We start from the raw sequence: 8,513 nt of genomic DNA, 5'->3' as shown, positions 1-8,513 counted from the left end.
CCATAAAGGGAAGAGAAACAACACAGAAATGGAAAAAACAATGACAGGTAAGACAGATTGCGTATCCCATCACCTACAGACACATTTTACCATATTTCAAACAAAGTTGATCACTGTGGTGTATGTTGCAAGATCAAGTGCAGGTGATGAAAAGTCAGAGGGCGGAATCATCCCAGATTTGCACTAAGTTCGGTAGCGGGCAGGTAAAACAGTGTTTTATCTGCTGGCCACGACGGCAGGTTTCCAGGCCGTATCATCCCGAACCTGCCACATTAATTATGCGTTCCCGGGAAACATGCCATTTCCATGGCGGATGGGCTCTCATTCACCTGCTACGTCATCACCTCACTACTTCAGCATGCCGGGCACTGTATTTAAAGTCGAGCACGCGCACACATCTCAGTGCTTCCAGTTCACGACTACTGCAGGGAAGTTGTCCACAAAAGGCAAAAAGACTGCAGCCCCCAGGTTTAATGACGTATCACTGGGATGCCATTTGGATGCAGTGGATGCCCGCCGTGATGTCCTCTACTCCTGCTCTGGTCATAGGACAGGCAGCGGCATCACCAATCCAGCATGGCAGACAGTTACAGCGGTGGTCAGTGCCAATGCCCTGCAAAAGACGACAGCCACCCAGTGCCGCTACAGGATGAATGGTCTCATTCATTCTGCCAGGGTAACTCACTCTTCTCATCACTCTCAACTCACACACTTACAAACCCATTACACAGCCACAGGGATCTCACACCTCAAGGGACAACACTACTAACTCTCACATGTACCCTCACATCTCCCATCAAGCTCAAATGCTCTGGAGCTCATCCTGGTCCATGGCTCTGATCACCACACAAACATTCCATTTAGTGCCATGTATCCTGCTCACACTCGCTCCATCTGTTCCCCTGCAGGGGAAGCTGGCTCACATCAGCAGGGAAAGGTCCCAGACTGGGGGTGGAGTGGCCCACATTAGGCCCCCCCACCCACTTTGAGGAGAGTGCCATCGCGCTGATAGGTGAGGATATGGGCCCTGCCTGCGGTGACGGTGAAGTCAGTGGTGAACACCCATCTGAGGATCCTGCACCACATAGTACCTCCTTCAATGCAATTGTGAGTGGTCTCCCTCCTGCTTTTTATTCTGCTGCCATGCACTAATTATCTTTATGTTGGTTCACATGGAGCTCTACCAAGCGACTGACACCCTCAGCCAGCCAGTTCCTCAACTCCATCCATGTCCTCACGTCCAGCCAAGAGAACACCTCTTCCAGTGAAGAGATGGAAATAAGCAGTCTGGAAACCCATCACAGCACTTACCCATACCCTGCACCAGCGCAGAGACACACACCTCAGTGAGACCTAGATCTAGAGCTGGCTCGGGTTCACAGTTTGGTGGTTACTGCATGGAAACATGTCCGCAGCTGGAGGAGGCAGGTTCAGCTGAGCTCCCTGGCACTCGGAGAACTACTGGAGAAAAGGCATCTGTGAGGTCCGAGTCAGATGACGAATCTCTGGATTTGGCCTTCAAACTCATCCTGGAGAGTCAGCAGGAGGTGGAGGAGTGCATCTGCCTGCTCACTGGTGCAGTGGTGCCTACATGTGCGCGCATGGAGGTATTCAAGGGGAGGATGGTAGACACCATGGAGACCCTGGCCCAGCAGAACACAGAGGTGCGCGCAGATTTGCACTCCATTGTGGTAACCATGGGTGAGTTCCTGCATTGGCAATGCGAGGAGGAAACAGGGCACCATGACATCCCTCCAGGTGCTCCTTCCCTTCAACAAGTCAGGCTGGGGTCCCTGGGCACCCAGAGGAAAGAGGAGCGACACTGGACACCCCTGGGTCATCCACTAAGGAATCTCAGAGGCTGTCCTTTCCCTCCAAATCCCCTTTGCCTGTGACCCCCGCAACTTCATTCTACGTCACCCCAGAGGGAGCAGTCAGCCTACAAGTAATTCTAGAGGGAAAAGTGGGGCCCTCGTGCAAGCACTCTCCCACGCACGTGGATCCTTCATGTTTCACACACATCTCAATTTTAAATGCTGCCTGCTGGGGTTCACTTTCAGTTGTCCATCTGAGCCGACCTCCACCCACCCAAATATCACACTCCCATTCAGCACCTGCTGTCACCCACAAATGTCGTTTTATTTTTGATTTGGACAGCACGGTCTGGATAATTTTTTTGCGTGCTCCCCCATCTTTCCCCTCCCCCACTCACCCACTTCCTTTCCCCCACCGCAGTTGACCCCCAGAATCACCTTTCACCTTCCCTCCAAGACCTACCAGGCACAATCCTTTTCCTTCGGTGGGGTGTCCAGGTGAATGAGCACGTTCCCAAAAACCCCAACTCCATTCCCTGATCTCCTCCTTCCCACCCCAAGGGTCCGTGTCTGCCACTGGGTCCCCACAACCACCCTCGCCTTTCTATCGCTACCACCTCACTCTGCCTTCGGTCATTATCACCCTTCCTCCAAACCACGTCCCCCCCTCAGTTCACTCCACAGGAGGCAGACATGGACCTATCCGACCCCTCCCATACAGCCCCCTCTCCACACCCCTTCCCACTTTCACACTCCTTCCTGCCCAGAAACTCTTGTTCCCACCCCCACCACCACCCCCCCCAGTCCACCCCACCCACCCAGACTCCTGCCCCCAGTTAGTCCCATCTCCCTCCCGATTCCTTCCTCCAGCCTTATCTCTTTCTCCAGCCTCACTCCTACCTCCTTCCTGACTCTTTCCTCCACACTTAATTCTTCCTCCATGCTTATTCCCTCCCCTCTCTGCACCCCTTCCTACCCCTGGACACTCTCCCCTCTCCACACTCCTTCCCTTACACCTTCCATCCCCATTAAACCTACACTCCCAGTTGCCGTTTACTCCCCCGTTATCCCCTCCTCCCCCATACTCCCTCCCCCCTTCCCAATCTCCCCCGACACCTTCATTCGCCCCTCCCAACCTCATCCTCCCAAAACCTTCATTTCCCCCTCCCAACCTCACCCTCCCGACACCTTCATTCCCCCCTCCCAAACTCAACCTCCCAACACCCCTTCCTCTCCCAGCTGATCCTAGACCTTCCTCTCCCACCCCCCGGACCATCATCCGTTGTGAGCAGATCCTCAACTGTGACTTTCCAACTTCCATGAGCTGCTTCGTAGCAGAGCCATGTCCATGAGAATCCACCCAGCATGCCATGGACATTCTTCCAGTGTGTCGTTGCTTTTGGGCTCCAGCATCTCTGCTCCTCGGATGTCCATGATGTAAGCAAAGCCCTGGTGGGTTAGTCCTGATTTCTGTACGTCACACTTGTCAAGATGTGTTCTACGCTGGCGTGTTTTCTCGCTGATGTGGGTGGACGATTCCAGCAGGAAGTCCTAATAATGATATGCTGATATATTACAATGAGGTTTTCGACGATTGGGAAGAGGAAGATTGCGAACTGGTTTCACACCCTCGTGAAACTGATCATGCCATATTGTCCGCTCAAGCCACCTATAACACCCGACACGGAAAATCCAGGCCAGAGGCTGGGATAAATAATGGGAACACAGCATGAGCTCCATTTTAAACTCATATATTCCGTCCTTAGTTTTATATATTTTTATTATATATTTCTATATCCACACTTGTAATGGAAACTGCCTATGTAAAATTGCACAGATGTTATTATATCCTCCCATCAGTGATGCTGCTGCAGTGTCCCCACTAGCAGGAGGGGGTGATTACAGCACGGCAAGTTCACATGCCAGTTGCAGTCAAAATCCCAGGTCTTTGACTCAATTAGTCCCCATCAGATTTACGCCTATATAAAAGCAAAAAAACTGTGGATGCTGGAAATCCAAAACAAAAATAAAAATACCTGGAAAAACTCAGCAGGTCTGGCAGCATCTGCGGGGAGGAACACTGTTAACATTTCAAGTCCGTATGACTCTTCAACAGAACTAAGTAAAAATAGAATGGAGGTGAAATATAAGCTGGTGTAAGGGGGGGAGGAGGTGGGTAGAGCTGGATAGAGGGCCAGTGATAGGAGGAGATAGCCAAAATATGTCATAGACAAAAGGACAAAGAGGTTGATGGTGGTGATATTATCTAAGGAATGTGCTAATTAAGGGTAGAAAGCAGGACAAGCAAGGTACAGATAGCCCTAGTGGAGGAGGGGTGGGGTGAAGGGAAGGAATCGAAATAGGTTAAAAGGTAGAGATAAAACAATGGATGGAAATACATTTAAAAATAATGGAAATAGGTGGGAAAAGAAAAATCTACCTGAATTATTGGAAAAAAAAGAGTGGGATCGGAAAGGGGGTGGGGATGGAAGAGAGAGTTCATGATCTAAAATTGTTGAACTCAATATTCAGTCCGGAAGGCTGTAAAGTGCCTAGCCGGAAGATGAGGTGCTGTTCCTCCAGTTTGCGTTGAGCTTCACTGGAACGATGCAGCCGCCAAGTGAGCATGAGAGCAGGGTGGAGTGTTGAAATAGCAAGCGACAGGGAGGTCTAGGTAATGCTTGTGGACAGACCGAAGGTGTTCTGCAAAGCAGTCACCCAGTCTGCGTTTGGTCTCTCCAATGTAGAGGAAACCGCATTGGGAGCAACGAATGCAGTAGACTAAATTGAGGGAAGTGCAAGTGAAATGCTGCTTCACTTGAAAGGTGTGTTTGGGCCCTTGGACGGTGAGGAGAGGGGAAGTAAAGTGGCAGGTGTTATACCTTCTGCGGTTGCATGGGAAGGTGCCGTGGGAGGGGGTTGAGGTGTAGGGGGTGATGGAGGAGTGGACCAGGGTGTCCTGGAGGGAATGGTCCCTGTGGAATGCCGCCAGATGTGTTTGGTGGTGGCAGTTGGCGGAAATGGCGGAGGATGATCCTTTGAATGTGGAGGCTGGTGGGGTGATAAGGACAAGGGGGACCCTATCATGGTTCTGGGAGGGAGAGGAAGGTTTGAGGGCAGCTGCGCGGGAGATGGGCCGGACACGGTTGAGGGCCCTGTCAACCACCGTGGGTAGAAAACCTTGGTTAAGGAAGACATGTCAGAGGAACTGTTTTTGAAATTGGCATCATCAGAACAGATGCGACGGAGGCGAAGGAACTGAGAGAATGGGATGGAGTCCTTACAGGAAGCGGAGTGTGAGCAGCTGTAGTCGAGGTAGCTGTGGGAATCGGTAGGCTTGTAATGAATATTGGACAGTCTATCACCAGAAATTGAGACAGAGAGCTCAAGGAAGGGAAGAGAAGGGAAGGGAAGTGTCAGAGATGGACCATGTGAAAATGATGGAGGGGTGGAAATTGGAAGCAAAATTAATAAATTTTTCCAGGTCCAGACGAGAGCATGAAGCAGCACCGAAGTAATCATCAATGTACCGGAGAAAGAATTGTGGGAGGGGGCCGGAGTAGGACTGGAACAAGGAATGTTCCACATACCCCATAAAGAGACAGGCGTAACTGGGGCCCATGCGGGTACCCATAGCCACACCTTTTATTTGGAGGAAGTGAGAGGAGTTTGAGGAGAACTCAGTGTGAGAACAAGTTCAGCCAGATGGACGAGAGTAGTGGTGGATGGGATTGTTCAGGCCTCTGTTCGAGGAAGAAGCGGAGAACCACGGGATGGAGGTGTAGAGGGATTGGACATCTATGGTGAAGAGGAGGCGGTTGGGGCCAGGGAACTGGAAATTGTTGATATGATGTAGGGCGTCAGAGGAATCACGGATGTAGGTGGGATGGGACTGGACAAGGGGAGAGAGAATGGAGTCAAGATAGCAAGAAGTGAGTTCCGTGGGGCAGGAACAGGACACGATCAGTCTGCCGGGACAGTCCTGTTTGTGGATTTTGGGTAGGAGGTAGAAGCGGGCTGTCCAAGGTTGGGAGACTATCAGGTTGGAAGCTGTGGAAGGAAGATCTCCAGAGGAGATGACGTCAGGAACAGTCCTGGAAACAATGGCTTGATGTTCAGTGGTGGGGTCATGGTCCAGGCGGAGGTAGGAGGAAGTGCCTGCGAGTTAACGCTCAGTCTCTGAGAGGTAGAGGTCAGTGCGCCAGACAACAACAGCACCACCCTTGTCAGCGGGTTTGATGACAATGTAAGGGTTGGACCTGTGAGAACGGAGTGCAGCAAGTTCAAAGAGAGACAGATTAGAGTAGGTAAGAGGAGCAGAGAAATTGAGATGACTGACGTCATGCCGACAGTTCTGAATGAAAAGATCAAGAGAAGGTAAGAACCCAGAGGGAGGGGTCCAGGTGGAGGGAGAATATTGGAGGCAGGTAAAAGGATCCGTTGAAAGGGGAGAGGACTCCTGCCTAAAGAAGTGAGCACGGAGACGAAGGTGGCGGAAAAAGAGTTCAGCATCGTGCCGAGCCCAAAATTCATTGAGATGAGGCGTAAGAGTATGAAACTAAGTCCTTTGCTGAGCAATGAATGTGCAGCATTGGAGAGGGGAAGGTCAGGGGGTATGGTGAATACGTGGCCGGGGCTGGGATTGGAAGACGGGATGGGGACAGAGAGACGGGCAGGTGTGGAGGGTCCTGGATGGTTGTTGATGTCGATGAGTTGTTGGAGCTTGCGTTCCTTCGCACCTGAAAGAAAGAGACAAAGTTTCTTGTTGAGGCGTCGGGTGAGACAAAGAATAAAATGACACTGGGGGCACGCGCCGCTTAGAAATGGGATGCGGTGGTTCTGCTGGAGGAAGAGGTCGAGTGTGTTTATATGGCGGTTTATGGCACTGAGTGTGGATCTCAGAATGCGACGAGAACAGCGGTCCGAGGAGTGTTGTATGTCCCGGAGATACCTGTAAAATGAAACTGGGGGCACGCGCAGCTAAGAAATAGGGTGCAGCAGTGCAGCTGGAGGGAGAGATTTACGCCAATGTTCCACTGACTGGTCTAGCATGGTAACAGACATAATTAATGAGGCTAATTTGTTGATTTTCCATAAATAAATATTGTGAATAACTTGTCAAAATTGCATATTTTATAGTGCTTTTGGGAGGCTGATCAGTCCCATCCATTAATCCAAAATCACCGTCATTGTATTATGAAAAAAATATTTTACAAAGCTGGATTTCTTAAAACATCAAATCAAATGACTAAACACTTTCACTATTGTAACAGATTAGTCAGAAAAGTATTTCCTTATTTTATGGTGCACGAGAACCTTTTTGTAGGGCCATACTCCAATTTTCTTGTTTCCCTGCCACTGCCTTCCTTTCCCTTCTAAGCTGAACTAAATTGCTGCAGCTCATGTTTGTTCTGGCACAAGATGATAGTCATGCTGTACTCCAGCTGACCACACTATCACACCAGATTTGATTAACATCTGTTCCTCAGTGAAAATAAATGAAAGCAGGTATTTTTTTATTTGAGTGCAATTGTGACATAGGTTTTCTTTTACTGTACTTTGCTTACAATTAAGTAGTTTAAACCTGTTGATTGTACCAAGGTTGAAAATTGCATAATTGATCCACTTCTGCAATCTGTATTTTTAATACCATCTCTAGGAGGCACAATATGAAAGGCAATGAATTCCTGCAGAAACTAGCAATAAAAATAGCTACTTCAGTAGGCCTGCTTAAGAAAAACACCTTCACTGTCCTTAGCAAACACATAATTGCAAGCTAAAACAGTCGTACTGCAAATGGAACAAGGCAGCCAACCTTGACATGGGTCAGTTAGTATAATACAAAAAAAACAAAATTTAGAAGAGAAAATACATCAACTCCAACGAAAAATGACTAATAGCAAGAACAGCTGGAAAAGCATCAAGTTTGCCATAGTTTTGAAAACACAAATTGATACTAACCACTTACACAAATGCAAAATATTGCAGATGCTGGAGATCTGAAATAAAAACGGAAAATGCTGAAAATAGTTAGCAGATCATGCTGCATTCATGGAAAAAACAGAGTTAACATTTTAGGTCTCTAAACTTTCATCAGAATTCGGAATTTCATTCTCTCTCACAGATGCTGCCTGTCTTGCTAAGTATTGCTAGCATTTTCTGTTTTTATTTGAAACTCACATTAAGTAGAATTCAATGTATTAAAATGAAAGCAGAAGACAGACCTTGGATACACATATGTGTAAGACAAAAAGCATAAATTTCTCAGCTATTATGTTTTATTATCAATGGTTCTACAAAAGTAAAGTTCAAGAGGGCGAATCTTGATACATTGCATTCAATTTGTGGCAAGGAATCAATATTACTAATTTAAAACTAATTTTCAAACTGATTCTATTATGCTATTCCAGTGGGAAGATCACTTACTTTCATGCTCCAGGTGTGGAGCCTCACCAGCCGACAGTGCCCATCAGGATGATGTGTGTGTACAGCCCATGATTAATTGAAATTAGCAGATGAGAAATTCTGGTTGCATGCAAGCATCCAATTTCCTCCACAGGCACTGTTGCCAAGACATCATCAATTGCGTATTGGTAATGCACATAAAAGGTTTACCCCTGCAATTCTTTAAAATTAAAAGCAATATTTTTATTTGACAGAATATAGTTTAGTATAAAGAAATAAAGCAATTGCTTTCTC

This window comes from Carcharodon carcharias, chromosome 14 (genome assembly GCF_017639515.1).
Source record: "Carcharodon carcharias isolate sCarCar2 chromosome 14, sCarCar2.pri, whole genome shotgun sequence".
In the NCBI taxonomy this organism is placed as follows: Eukaryota; Metazoa; Chordata; class Chondrichthyes; order Lamniformes; family Lamnidae; genus Carcharodon; species Carcharodon carcharias.
The sequence above is the reverse complement of the archived record's forward strand: the minus strand, read 5'-3'. Positions refer to the sequence as shown.